Raw genomic sequence first — 9,625 nt, 5'->3', positions numbered from 1 at the left:
GCCAAAAATACGAGCCGCTGAACTCGTTTTGGGTGCTAATTTGGTGGCGGCGATCTGGAAATGCCCTCGGGCTGCAGCTCCCTGGTGTTAGAGTGCATCGCTGCATTCGGATCCTTTATAAGGATTTAACGCGCTTATGCTGATGGGTGCGATCATACCAACACTAATGCACCGGATCCCATCAGAACTCCGCAGTTAAGCGTGTTTGGGCGAGAGTAGTACTAGGATGGGTGACCTCCTGGGAAGTCCTCGTGTTGCACCCCTCTCTTTTTCTTCGGATTTTTTTTTTTTTTTGTCGCCGGGCTTACCGTTTACGGCGGTCCAGCACGCTCGCTTCGTAGGCTTAGTCTGCCCCAGGACAAAAATACGAGCCGCTGATCTCGTTTTGGGTGCTAATTTGGTGGCGGCGATCTGGAAATGCCCTCGGGCTGCAGCTCCCTGGTGTTAGAGTGCATCGCTGCATTCGGATCCTTTATAAGGATTTAACGCGCTTATGCTGATGGGTGCGATCATACCAACACTAATGCACCGGATCCCATCAGAACTCCTCAGTTAAGCGTGTTTGGGCGAGAGTAGTACTAGGATGGGTGACCTCCTGGGAAGTCCTCGTGTTGCACCCCTCTCTTTTTCTTCGGATTTTTTTTTTTTTGTCGCCGGGCTTACCGTTTACGGCGGTCCAGCACGCTCGCTTCGTAGGCTTAGTCTGCCCCAGGCCAAAAATACGAGCCGCTGAACTCGTTTTGGGTGCTAATTTGGTTGCGGCGATCTGGAAATGCCCTCGGGCTGCAGCTCCCTGGGGTTAGAGTGCATCGCTGCATTCGGATCCTTTATAAGGATTTAACGCGCTTATGCTCATGGGTGCGATCATACCAACACTAATGCACCGGATCCCATCAGAACTCCGCAGTTAAGCGTGTTTGGGCGAGAGTAGTACTAGGATGGGTGACCTCCTGGGAAGTCCTCGTGTTGCACCCCTCTCTTTTTCTTCAGATTTTTTTTTTTTTTGTCGCTGGGCTTACCGTTTACGGCGGTCCAGCACGCTCGCTTCGTAGGCTTAGTCTGCCCCAGGCCAAAAATACGAGCCGCTGATCTCGTTTTGGGTGCTAATTTGGTGGCGGCGATCTGGAAATGCCCTCGGGCTGCAGCTCCCTGGTGTTAGAGTGCATCGCTGCATTCGGATCCTTTATAAGGATTTAACGCGCTTATGCTGGTGGGTGCGATCATACCAACACTAATGCACCGGATCCCATCAGAACTCCGCAGTTAAGCGTGTTTGGGCGAGAGTAGTACTAGGATCGGTGACCTCCTGGGAAGTCCTCGTGTTGCACCCCTCTCTTTTTCTTCGGATTTTTTTTTTTTTTGTCGCCGGGCTTACCGTTTACGGCGGTCCAGCACGCTCGCTTCGTAGGCTTAGTCTGCCCCAGGCCAAAAATACGAGCCGCTGATCTCGTTTTGGGTGCTAATTTGGTGGCGGCGATCTGGAAATGCCCTCGGGCTGCAGCTCCCTGGTGTTAGAGTGCATCGCTGCATTCGGATCCTTTATAAGGATTTAACGCGCTTATGCTGATGGGTGCGATCATACCAACACTAATGCACCGGATCCCATCAGAACTCCTCAGTTAAGCGTGTTTGGGCGAGAGTAGTACTAGGATGGGTGACCTCCTGGGAAGTCCTCGTGTTGCACCCCTCTCTTTTTCTTCGGATTTTTTTTTTTTTTGTCGCCGGGCTTACCGTTTACGGCGGTCCAGCACGCTCGCTTCGTAGGCTTAGTCTGCCCCAGGCCAAAAATACGAGCCGCTGAACTCGTTTTGGGTGCTAATTTGGTGGCGGCGATCTGGAAATGCCCTCGGGCTGCAGCTCCCTGGTGTTAGAGTGCATCGCTGCATTCGGATCCTTTATAAGGATTTAACGCGCTTATGCTGGTGGGTGCGATCATACCAACACTAATGCACCGGATCCCATCAGAACTCCTCAGTTAAGCGTGTTTGGGCGAGAGTAGTACTAGGATGGGTGACCTCCTGGGAAGTCCTCGTGTTGCACCCCTCTCTTTTTCTTCGGATTTTTTTTTTTTTGTCGCCGGGCTTACCGTTTACGGCGGTCCAGCACGCTCGCTTCGTAGGCTTAGTCTGCCCCAGGCCAAAAATACGAGCCGCTGAACTCGTTTTGGGTGCTAATTTGGTGGCGGCGATCTGGAAATGCCCTCGGGCTGCAGCTCCCTGGTGTTAGAGTGCATCGCTGCATTCGGATCCTTTATAAGGATTTAACGCGCTTATGCTGATGGGTGCGATCATACCAACACTAATGCACCGGATCCCATCAGAACTCCGCAGTTAAGCGTGTTTGGGCGAGAGTAGTACTAGGATGGGTGACCTCCTGGGAAGTCCTCGTGTTGCACCCCTCTCTTTTTCTTCGGATTTTTTTTTTTTTTGTCGCCGGGCTTACCGTTTACGGCGGTCCAGCACGCTCGCTTCGTAGGCTTAGTCTGCCCCAGGCCAAAAATACGAGCCGCTGATCTCGTTTTGGGTGCTAATTTGGTGGCGGCGATCTGGAAATGCCCTCGGGCTGCAGCTCCCTGGTGTTAGAGTGCATCGCTGCATTCGGATCCTTTATAAGGATTTAACGCGCTTATGCTGATGGGTGCGATCATACCAACACTAATGCACCGGATCCCATCAGAACTCCGCAGTTAAGCGTGTTTGGGCGAGAGTAGTACTAGGATGGGTGACCTCCTGGGAAGTCCTCGTGTTGCACCCCTCTCTTTTTCTTCGGATTTTTTTTTTTTTGTCGCCGGGCTTACCGTTTACGGCGGTCCAGCACGCTCGCTTCGTAGGCTTAGTCTGCCCCAGGCCAAAAATACGAGCCGCTGAACTCGTTTTGGGTGCTAATTTGGTGGCGGCGATCTGGAAATGCCCTCGGGCTGCAGCTCCCTGGTGTTAGAGTGCATCGCTGCATTCGGATCCTTTATAAGGATTTAACGCGCTTATGCTGATGGGTGCGATCATACCAACACTAATGCACCGGATCCCATCAGAACTCCGCAGTTAAGCGTGTTTGGGCGAGAGTAGTACTAGGATGGGTGACCTCCTGGGAAGTCCTCGTGTTGCACCCCTCTCTTTTTCTTCGGATTTTTTTTTTTTTTGTCGCCGGGCTTACCGTTTACGGCGGTCCAGCACGCTCGCTTCGTAGGCTTAGTCTGCCCCAGGCCAAAAATACGAGCCGCTGATCTCGTTTTGGGTGCTAATTTGGTGGCGGCGATCTGGAAATGCCCTCGGGCTGCAGCTCCCTGGTGTTAGAGTGCATCGCTGCATTCGGATCCTTTATAAGGATTTAACGCGCTTATGCTGATGGGTGCGATCATACCAACACTAATGCACCGGATCCCATCAGAACTCCGCAGTTAAGCGTGTTTGGGCGAGAGTAGTACTAGGATGGGTGACCTCCTGGGAAGTCCTCGTGTTGCACCCCTCTCTTTTTCTTCGGATTTTTTTTTTTTTGTCGCCGGGCTTACCGTTTACGGCGGTCCAGCACGCTCGCTTCGTAGGCTTAGTCTGCCCCAGGCCAAAAATACGAGCCGCTGAACTCGTTTTGGGTGCTAATTTGGTGGCGGCGATCTGGAAATGCCCTCGGGCTGCAGCTCCCTGGTGTTAGAGTGCATCGCTGCATTCGGATCCTTTATAAGGATTTAACGCGCTTATGCTGATGGGTGCGATCATACCAACACTAATGCACCGGATCCCATCAGAACTCCGCAGTTAAGCGTGTTTGGGCGAGAGTAGTACTAGGATGGGTGACCTCCTGGGAAGTCCTCGTGTTGCACCCCTCTCTTTTTCTTCGGATTTTTTTTTTTTTTGTCGCCGGGCTTACCGTTTACGGCGGTCCAGCACGCTCGCTTCGTAGGCTTAGTCTGCCCCAGGCCAAAAATACGAGCCGCTGATCTCGTTTTGGGTGCTAATTTGGTGGCGGCGATCTGGAAATGCCCTCGGGCTGCAGCTCCCTGGTGTTAGAGTGCATCGCTGCATTCGGATCCTTTATAAGGATTTAACGCGCTTATGCTGATGGGTGCGATCATACCAACACTAATGCACCGGATCCCATCAGAACTCCGCAGTTAAGCGTGTTTGGGCGAGAGTAGTACTAGGATGGGTGACCTCCTGGGAAGTCCTCGTGTTGCACCCCTCTCTTTTTCTTCGGATTTTTTTTTTTTTGTCGCCGGGCTTACCGTTTACGGCGGTCCAGCACGCCGGGCTTACCGTTTATGGCGGTCCAGCACGCTCGCTTCGTAGGCTTAGTCTGCCCCAGGCCAAAAATACGAGCCGCTGATCTCGTTTTGGGTGCTAATTTGGTGGCGGCGATCTGGAAATGCCCTCGGGCTGCAGCTCCCTGGTGTTAGAGTGCATCGCTGCATTCGGATCCTTTATAAGGATTTAACGCGCTTATGCTGATGGGTGCGATCATACCAACACTAATGCACCGGATCCCATCAGAACTCCGCAGTTAAGCGTGTTTGGGCGAGAGTAGTACTAGGATGGGTGACCTCCTGGGAAGTCCTCGTGTTGCACCCCTCTCTTTTTCTTCGGATTTTTTTTTTTTTTGTTGCCGGGCTTACCGTTTACGGCGGTCCAGCACGCTCGCTTCGTAGGCTTAGTCTGCCCCAGGCCAAAAATACGAGCCGCTGAACTCGTTTTGGGTGCTAATTTGGTGGCGGCGATCTGGAAATGCCCTCGGGCTGCAGCTCCCTGGTGTTAGAGTGCATCGCTGCATTCGGATCCTTTATAAGGATTTAACGCGCTTATGCTGATGGGTGCGATCATACCAACACTAATGCACCGGATCCCATCAGAACTCCGCAGTTAAGCGTGTTTGGGCGAGAGTAGTACTAGGATGGGTGACCTCCTGGGAAGTCCTCGTGTTGCACCCCTCTCTTTTTCTTCGGATTTTTTTTTTTTTTGTCGCCGGGCTTACCGTTTACGGCGGTCCAGCACGCTCGCTTCGTAGGCTTAGTCTGCCCCAGGCCAAAAATACGAGCCGCTGATCTCGTTTTGGGTGCTAATTTGGTGGTGGCGATCTGGAAATGCCCTCGGGCTGCAGCTCCCTGGTGTTAGAGTGCATCGCTGCATTCGGATCCTATATAAGGATTTAACGCGCTTATGCTGATGGGTGCGATCATACCAACACTAATGCACCGGATCCCATCAGAACTCCGCAGTTAAGCGTGTTTGGGCGAGAGTAGTACTAGGATGGGTGACCTCCTGGGAAGTCCTCGTGTTGCACCCCTCTCTTTTTCTTCGGATTTTTTTTTTTTTGTCGCCGGGCTTACCGTTTACGGCGGTCCAGCACGCTCGCTTCGTAGGCTTAGTCTGCCCCAGGCCAAAAATACGAGCCGCTGAACTCGTTTTGGGTGCTAATTTGGTGGCGGCGATCTGGAAATGCCCTCGGGCTGCAGCTCCCTGGTGTTAGAGTGCATCGCTGCATTCGGATCCTTTATAAGGATTTAACGCGCTTATGCTGATGGGTGCGATCATACCAACACTAATGCACCGGATCCCATCAGAACTCCGCAGTTAAGCGTGTTTGGGCGAGAGTAGTACTAGGATGGGTGACCTCCTGGGAAGTCCTCGTGTTGCACCCCTCTCTTTTTCTTCGGATTTTTTTTTTTTTTGTCGCCGGGCTTACCGTTTACGGCGGTCCAGCACGCTCGCTTCGTAGGCTTAGTCTGCCCCAGGCCAAAAATACGAGCCGCTGATCTCGTTTTGGGTGCTAATTTGGTGGCGGCGATCTGGAAATGCCCTCGGGCTGCAGCTCCCTGGTGTTAGAGTGCATCGCTGCATTCGGATCCTTTATAAGGATTTAACGCGCTTATGCTGATGGGTGCGATCATACCAACACTAATGCACCGGATCCCATCAGAACTCCGCAGTTAAGCGTGTTTGGGCGAGAGTAGTACTAGGATGGGTGACCTCCTGGGAAGTCCTCGTGTTGCACCCCTCTCTTTTTCTTCGGATTTTTTTTTTTTGGTCGCCGGGCTTATCGTTTACGGCGGTCCAGCACGCTCGCTTCGTAGGCTTAGTCTGCCCCAGGCCAAAAATACGAGCCGCTGAACTCGTTTTGGGTGCTAATTTGGTGGCGGCGATCTGGAAATGCCCTCGGGCTGCAGCTCCCTGGTGTTAGAGTGCATCGCTGCATTCGGATCCTTTATAAGGATTTAACGCGCTTATGCTGATGGGTGCGATCATACCAACACTAATGCACCGGATCCCATCAGAACTCCGCAGTTAAGCGTGTTGGGGCGAGAGTAGTACTAGGATGGGTGACCTCCTGGGAAGTCCTCGTGTTGCACCCCTCTCTTTTTCTTCGGATTTTTTTTTTTTTGTCGCCGGGCTTACCGTTTACGGCGGTCCAGCACGCTCGCTTCGTAGGCTTAGTCTGCCCCAGGCCAAAAATACGAGCCGCTGAACTCGTTTTGGGTGCTAATTTGGTGGCGGCGATCTGGAAATGCCCTCGGGCTGCAGCTCCCTGGTGTTAGAGTGCATCGCTGCATTCGGATCCTTTATAAGGATTTAACGCGCTTATGCTGATGGGTGCGATCATACCAACACTAATGCACCGGATCCCATCAGAACTCCGCAGTTAACCGTGTTTGGGCGAGAGTAGTACTAGGATGGGTGACCTCCTGGGAAGTCCTCGTGTTGCACCCCTCTCTTTTTCTTCGGATTTTTTTTTTTTTTGTCGCCGGGCTTACCGTTTACGGCGGTCCAGCACGCTCGCTTCGTAGGCTTAGTCTGCCCCAGGCCAAAAATACGAGCCGCTGATCTCGTTTTGGGTGCTAATTTGGTGGCGGCGATCTGGAAATGCCCTCGGGCTGCAGCGCCCTGGTGTTAGAGTGCATCGCTGCATTTGGATCCTTTATAAGGATTTAACGCGCTTATGCTGATGGGTGCGATCAAACCAACACTAATGCACCGGATCCCATCAGAACTCCGCAGTTAAGCGTGTTTGGAAGAGAGTAGTACTAGGATGGGTGACCTCCTGGGAAGTCCTCGTGTTGCACCCCTCTCTTTTTCTTCGGATATTTTTTTTTTGGTCGCCGGGCTTATCGTTTACGGCGGTCCAGCACGCTCGCTTCGTAGGCTTAGTCTGCCCCAGGCCAAAAATACGAGCCGCTGAACTCGTTTTGGGTGCTAATTTGGTGGCGGCGATCTGGAAATGCCCTCGGGCTGCAGCTCCCTGGTGTTAGAGTGCATCGCTGCATTCGGATCCTTTATAAGGATTTAACGCGCTTATGCTGATGGGTGCGATCATACCAACACTAATGCACCGGATCCCATCAGAACTCCGCAGTTAAGCGTGTTTGGGCGAGAGTAGTACTAGGATGGGTGACCTCCTGGGAAGTCCTCGTGTTGCACCCCTCTCTTTTTCTTCGGATTTTTTTTTTTTTGTCGCCGGGCTTACCGTTTACGGCGGTCCAGCACGCTCGCTTCGTAGGCTTAGTCTGCCCCAGGCCAAAAATACGAGCCGCTGAACTCGTTTTGGGTGCTAATTTGGTGGCGGCGATCTGGAAATGCCCTCGGGCTGCAGCTCCCTGGTGTTAGAGTGCATCGCTGCATTCGGATCCTTTATAAGGATTTAACGCGCTTATGCTGATGGGTGCGATCATACCAACACTAATGCACCGGATCCCATCAGAACTCCGCAGTTAAGCGTGTTTGGGCGAGAGTAGTACTAGGATGGGTGACCTCCTGGGAAGTCCTCGTGTTGCACCCCTCTCTTTTTCTTCGGATTTTTTTTTTTTTTGTCGCCGGGCTTACCGTTTACGGCGGTCCAGCACGCTCGCTTCGTAGGCTTAGTCTGCCCCAGGCCAAAAATACGAGCCGCTGATCTCGTTTTGGGTGCTAATTTGGTGGCGGCGATCTGGAAATGCCCTCGGGCTGCAGCTCCCTGGTGTTAGAGTGCATCGCTGCATTCGGATCCTTTATAAGGATTTAACGCGCTTATGCTGATGGGTGCGATCATACCAACACTAATGCACCGGATCCCATCAGAACTCCGCAGTTAAGCGTGTTTGGGCGAGAGTAGTACTAGGATGGGTGACCTCCTGGGAAGTCCTCGTGTTGCACCCCTCTCTTTTTCTTCGGATTTTTTTTTTTTTTGTCGCCGGGCTTACCGTTTACGGCGGTCCAGCACGCTCGCTTCGTAGGCTTAGTCTGCCCCAGGCCAAAAATACGAGCCGCGGAACTCGTTTTGGGTGCTAATTTGGTGGCGGCGATCTGGAAATGCCCTCGGGCTGCAGCTCCCTGGTGTTAGAGTGCATCGCTTCATTCGGATCCTTTATAATGATTTAACGCGCTTATGCTGATGGGTGCGATCATACCAACACTAATGCACCGGATCCCATCAGAACTCCGCAGTTAAGCGTGTTTGGGCGAGAGTAGTACTAGGATGGGTGACCTCCTGGGAAGTCCTCGTGTTGCACCCCTCTCTTTTTCTTCGGATTTTTTTTTTTTTTGTCGCCGGGCTTACCGTTTACGGCGGTCCAGCACGCTCGCTTCGTAGGCTTAGTCTGCCCCAGGCCAAAAATACGAGCCCCTGATCTCGTTTTGGGTGCTAATTTGGTGGCGGCGATCTGGAAATGCCCTCGGGCTGCAGCTCCCTGGTGTTAGAGTGCATCGCTGCATTCGGATCCTTTATAAGGATTTAACGCGCTTATGCTGATGGGTGCGATCATACCAACACTAATGCACCGGATCCCATCAGAACTCCGCAGTTAAGCGTGTTTGGGCGAGAGTAGTACTAGGATGGGTGACCTCCAGGGAAGTCCTCGTGTTGCACCCCTCTCTTTTTCTTCGGATTTTTTTTTTTTTGTCGCCGGGCTTACCGTTTACGGCGGTCCAGCACGCTCGCTTCGTAGGCTTAGTCTGCCCCAGGCCAAAAATACGAGCCGCTGATCTCGTTTTGGGTGCTAATTTGGTGGCGGCGATCTGGAAATGCCCTCGGGCTGCAGCTCCCTGGTGTTAGAGTGCATCGCTGCATTCGGATCCTTTATAAGGATTTAACGCGCTTATGCTGATGGGTGCGATCATACCAACACTAATGCACCGGATCCCATCAGAACTCCGCAGTTAAGCGTGTTTGGGCGAGAGTAGTACTAGGATGGGTGACCTCCTGGGAAGTCCTCGTGTTGCACCCCTCTCTTTTTCTTCGGATTTTTTTTTTTTTTGTCGCCGGGCTTACCGTTTACGGCGGTCCAGCACGCTCGCTTCGTAGGCTTAGTCTGCCCCAGGCCAAAAATACGAGCCGCTGAACTCGTTTTGGGTGCTAATTTGGTGGCGGCGATCTGGAAATGCCCTCGGGCTGCAGCTCCCTGGTGTTAGAGTGCATCGCTTCATTCGGATCCTTTATAATGATTTAACGCGCTTATGCTGATGGGTGCGATCATACCAACACTAATGCACCGGATCCCATCAGAACTCCGCAGTTAAGCGTGTTTGGGCGAGAGTAGTACTAGGATGGGTGACCTCCTGGGAAGTCCTCGTGTTGCACCCCTCTCTTTTTCTTCGGATTTTTTTTTTTTTTGTCGCCGGGCTTACCGTTTATGGCGGTCCAGCACGCTCGCTTCGTAGGCTTAGTC

The 9,625-nt window shown here is 52.5% G+C and overlaps 27 non-coding genes across 27 annotated transcripts; all 27 read left to right on the top strand.

Moving 5' to 3' along the window:
• The first annotated feature begins 144 nt into the window (after nt 1–144).
• Nucleotides 145–263, top strand: LOC126730105 (5S ribosomal RNA). Its single transcript, XR_007657395.1, has one exon. It is a non-coding gene; the product is annotated as a 5S ribosomal RNA (ribosomal RNA).
• A 238-nt stretch (nt 264–501) lies between these two features.
• On the top strand, nt 502–620 carry LOC126731436 (5S ribosomal RNA). The gene has a single exon (XR_007658683.1). It is a non-coding gene; the product is annotated as a 5S ribosomal RNA (ribosomal RNA).
• A 236-nt stretch (nt 621–856) lies between these two features.
• On the top strand, nt 857–975 carry LOC126730104 (5S ribosomal RNA). Its single transcript, XR_007657394.1, has one exon. It is a non-coding gene; the product is annotated as a 5S ribosomal RNA (ribosomal RNA).
• Nucleotides 976–1,212: 237 nt separating this feature from the next.
• LOC126731659 (5S ribosomal RNA) lies at nt 1,213–1,331 on the top strand. Its single transcript, XR_007658902.1, has one exon. It is a non-coding gene; the product is annotated as a 5S ribosomal RNA (ribosomal RNA).
• Nucleotides 1,332–1,568: 237 nt separating this feature from the next.
• On the top strand, nt 1,569–1,687 carry LOC126731435 (5S ribosomal RNA). Its single transcript, XR_007658682.1, has one exon. It is a non-coding gene; the product is annotated as a 5S ribosomal RNA (ribosomal RNA).
• A 237-nt stretch (nt 1,688–1,924) lies between these two features.
• Nucleotides 1,925–2,043, top strand: LOC126731434 (5S ribosomal RNA). The gene has a single exon (XR_007658681.1). It is a non-coding gene; the product is annotated as a 5S ribosomal RNA (ribosomal RNA).
• Nucleotides 2,044–2,279: 236 nt separating this feature from the next.
• LOC126730103 (5S ribosomal RNA) lies at nt 2,280–2,398 on the top strand. The gene has a single exon (XR_007657393.1). It is a non-coding gene; the product is annotated as a 5S ribosomal RNA (ribosomal RNA).
• Nucleotides 2,399–2,635: 237 nt separating this feature from the next.
• LOC126730102 (5S ribosomal RNA) lies at nt 2,636–2,754 on the top strand. The gene has a single exon (XR_007657392.1). It is a non-coding gene; the product is annotated as a 5S ribosomal RNA (ribosomal RNA).
• A 236-nt stretch (nt 2,755–2,990) lies between these two features.
• LOC126730101 (5S ribosomal RNA) lies at nt 2,991–3,109 on the top strand. Its single transcript, XR_007657391.1, has one exon. It is a non-coding gene; the product is annotated as a 5S ribosomal RNA (ribosomal RNA).
• A 237-nt stretch (nt 3,110–3,346) lies between these two features.
• On the top strand, nt 3,347–3,465 carry LOC126730100 (5S ribosomal RNA). Its single transcript, XR_007657390.1, has one exon. It is a non-coding gene; the product is annotated as a 5S ribosomal RNA (ribosomal RNA).
• A 236-nt stretch (nt 3,466–3,701) lies between these two features.
• On the top strand, nt 3,702–3,820 carry LOC126730099 (5S ribosomal RNA). The gene has a single exon (XR_007657389.1). It is a non-coding gene; the product is annotated as a 5S ribosomal RNA (ribosomal RNA).
• A 237-nt stretch (nt 3,821–4,057) lies between these two features.
• LOC126730098 (5S ribosomal RNA) lies at nt 4,058–4,176 on the top strand. Its single transcript, XR_007657388.1, has one exon. It is a non-coding gene; the product is annotated as a 5S ribosomal RNA (ribosomal RNA).
• Nucleotides 4,177–4,443: 267 nt separating this feature from the next.
• On the top strand, nt 4,444–4,562 carry LOC126730096 (5S ribosomal RNA). The gene has a single exon (XR_007657386.1). It is a non-coding gene; the product is annotated as a 5S ribosomal RNA (ribosomal RNA).
• A 237-nt stretch (nt 4,563–4,799) lies between these two features.
• Nucleotides 4,800–4,918, top strand: LOC126730095 (5S ribosomal RNA). The gene has a single exon (XR_007657385.1). It is a non-coding gene; the product is annotated as a 5S ribosomal RNA (ribosomal RNA).
• Nucleotides 4,919–5,155: 237 nt separating this feature from the next.
• On the top strand, nt 5,156–5,274 carry LOC126730094 (5S ribosomal RNA). The gene has a single exon (XR_007657384.1). It is a non-coding gene; the product is annotated as a 5S ribosomal RNA (ribosomal RNA).
• Nucleotides 5,275–5,510: 236 nt separating this feature from the next.
• On the top strand, nt 5,511–5,629 carry LOC126730093 (5S ribosomal RNA). The gene has a single exon (XR_007657383.1). It is a non-coding gene; the product is annotated as a 5S ribosomal RNA (ribosomal RNA).
• Nucleotides 5,630–5,866: 237 nt separating this feature from the next.
• LOC126730092 (5S ribosomal RNA) lies at nt 5,867–5,985 on the top strand. Its single transcript, XR_007657382.1, has one exon. It is a non-coding gene; the product is annotated as a 5S ribosomal RNA (ribosomal RNA).
• Nucleotides 5,986–6,221: 236 nt separating this feature from the next.
• Nucleotides 6,222–6,340, top strand: LOC126730703 (5S ribosomal RNA). The gene has a single exon (XR_007657965.1). It is a non-coding gene; the product is annotated as a 5S ribosomal RNA (ribosomal RNA).
• Nucleotides 6,341–6,576: 236 nt separating this feature from the next.
• On the top strand, nt 6,577–6,695 carry LOC126731283 (5S ribosomal RNA). Its single transcript, XR_007658535.1, has one exon. It is a non-coding gene; the product is annotated as a 5S ribosomal RNA (ribosomal RNA).
• Nucleotides 6,696–6,932: 237 nt separating this feature from the next.
• On the top strand, nt 6,933–7,051 carry LOC126731813 (5S ribosomal RNA). The gene has a single exon (XR_007659051.1). It is a non-coding gene; the product is annotated as a 5S ribosomal RNA (ribosomal RNA).
• Nucleotides 7,052–7,287: 236 nt separating this feature from the next.
• On the top strand, nt 7,288–7,406 carry LOC126730090 (5S ribosomal RNA). Its single transcript, XR_007657380.1, has one exon. It is a non-coding gene; the product is annotated as a 5S ribosomal RNA (ribosomal RNA).
• A 236-nt stretch (nt 7,407–7,642) lies between these two features.
• LOC126730089 (5S ribosomal RNA) lies at nt 7,643–7,761 on the top strand. Its single transcript, XR_007657379.1, has one exon. It is a non-coding gene; the product is annotated as a 5S ribosomal RNA (ribosomal RNA).
• A 237-nt stretch (nt 7,762–7,998) lies between these two features.
• LOC126730088 (5S ribosomal RNA) lies at nt 7,999–8,117 on the top strand. The gene has a single exon (XR_007657378.1). It is a non-coding gene; the product is annotated as a 5S ribosomal RNA (ribosomal RNA).
• Nucleotides 8,118–8,354: 237 nt separating this feature from the next.
• On the top strand, nt 8,355–8,473 carry LOC126730087 (5S ribosomal RNA). The gene has a single exon (XR_007657377.1). It is a non-coding gene; the product is annotated as a 5S ribosomal RNA (ribosomal RNA).
• Nucleotides 8,474–8,710: 237 nt separating this feature from the next.
• On the top strand, nt 8,711–8,829 carry LOC126730761 (5S ribosomal RNA). Its single transcript, XR_007658024.1, has one exon. It is a non-coding gene; the product is annotated as a 5S ribosomal RNA (ribosomal RNA).
• Nucleotides 8,830–9,065: 236 nt separating this feature from the next.
• On the top strand, nt 9,066–9,184 carry LOC126730086 (5S ribosomal RNA). Its single transcript, XR_007657376.1, has one exon. It is a non-coding gene; the product is annotated as a 5S ribosomal RNA (ribosomal RNA).
• A 237-nt stretch (nt 9,185–9,421) lies between these two features.
• LOC126730084 (5S ribosomal RNA) lies at nt 9,422–9,540 on the top strand. Its single transcript, XR_007657374.1, has one exon. It is a non-coding gene; the product is annotated as a 5S ribosomal RNA (ribosomal RNA).
• The last annotated feature ends 85 nt before the right edge of the window (nt 9,541–9,625 follow it).

Source organism: Quercus robur, chromosome 5 (genome assembly GCF_932294415.1).
Source record: "Quercus robur chromosome 5, dhQueRobu3.1, whole genome shotgun sequence".
Lineage (NCBI taxonomy): Eukaryota > Viridiplantae > Streptophyta > Magnoliopsida > Fagales > Fagaceae > Quercus > Quercus robur.
The sequence above is the reverse complement of the archived record's forward strand: the minus strand, read 5'-3'. Positions and strand labels throughout refer to the sequence as shown.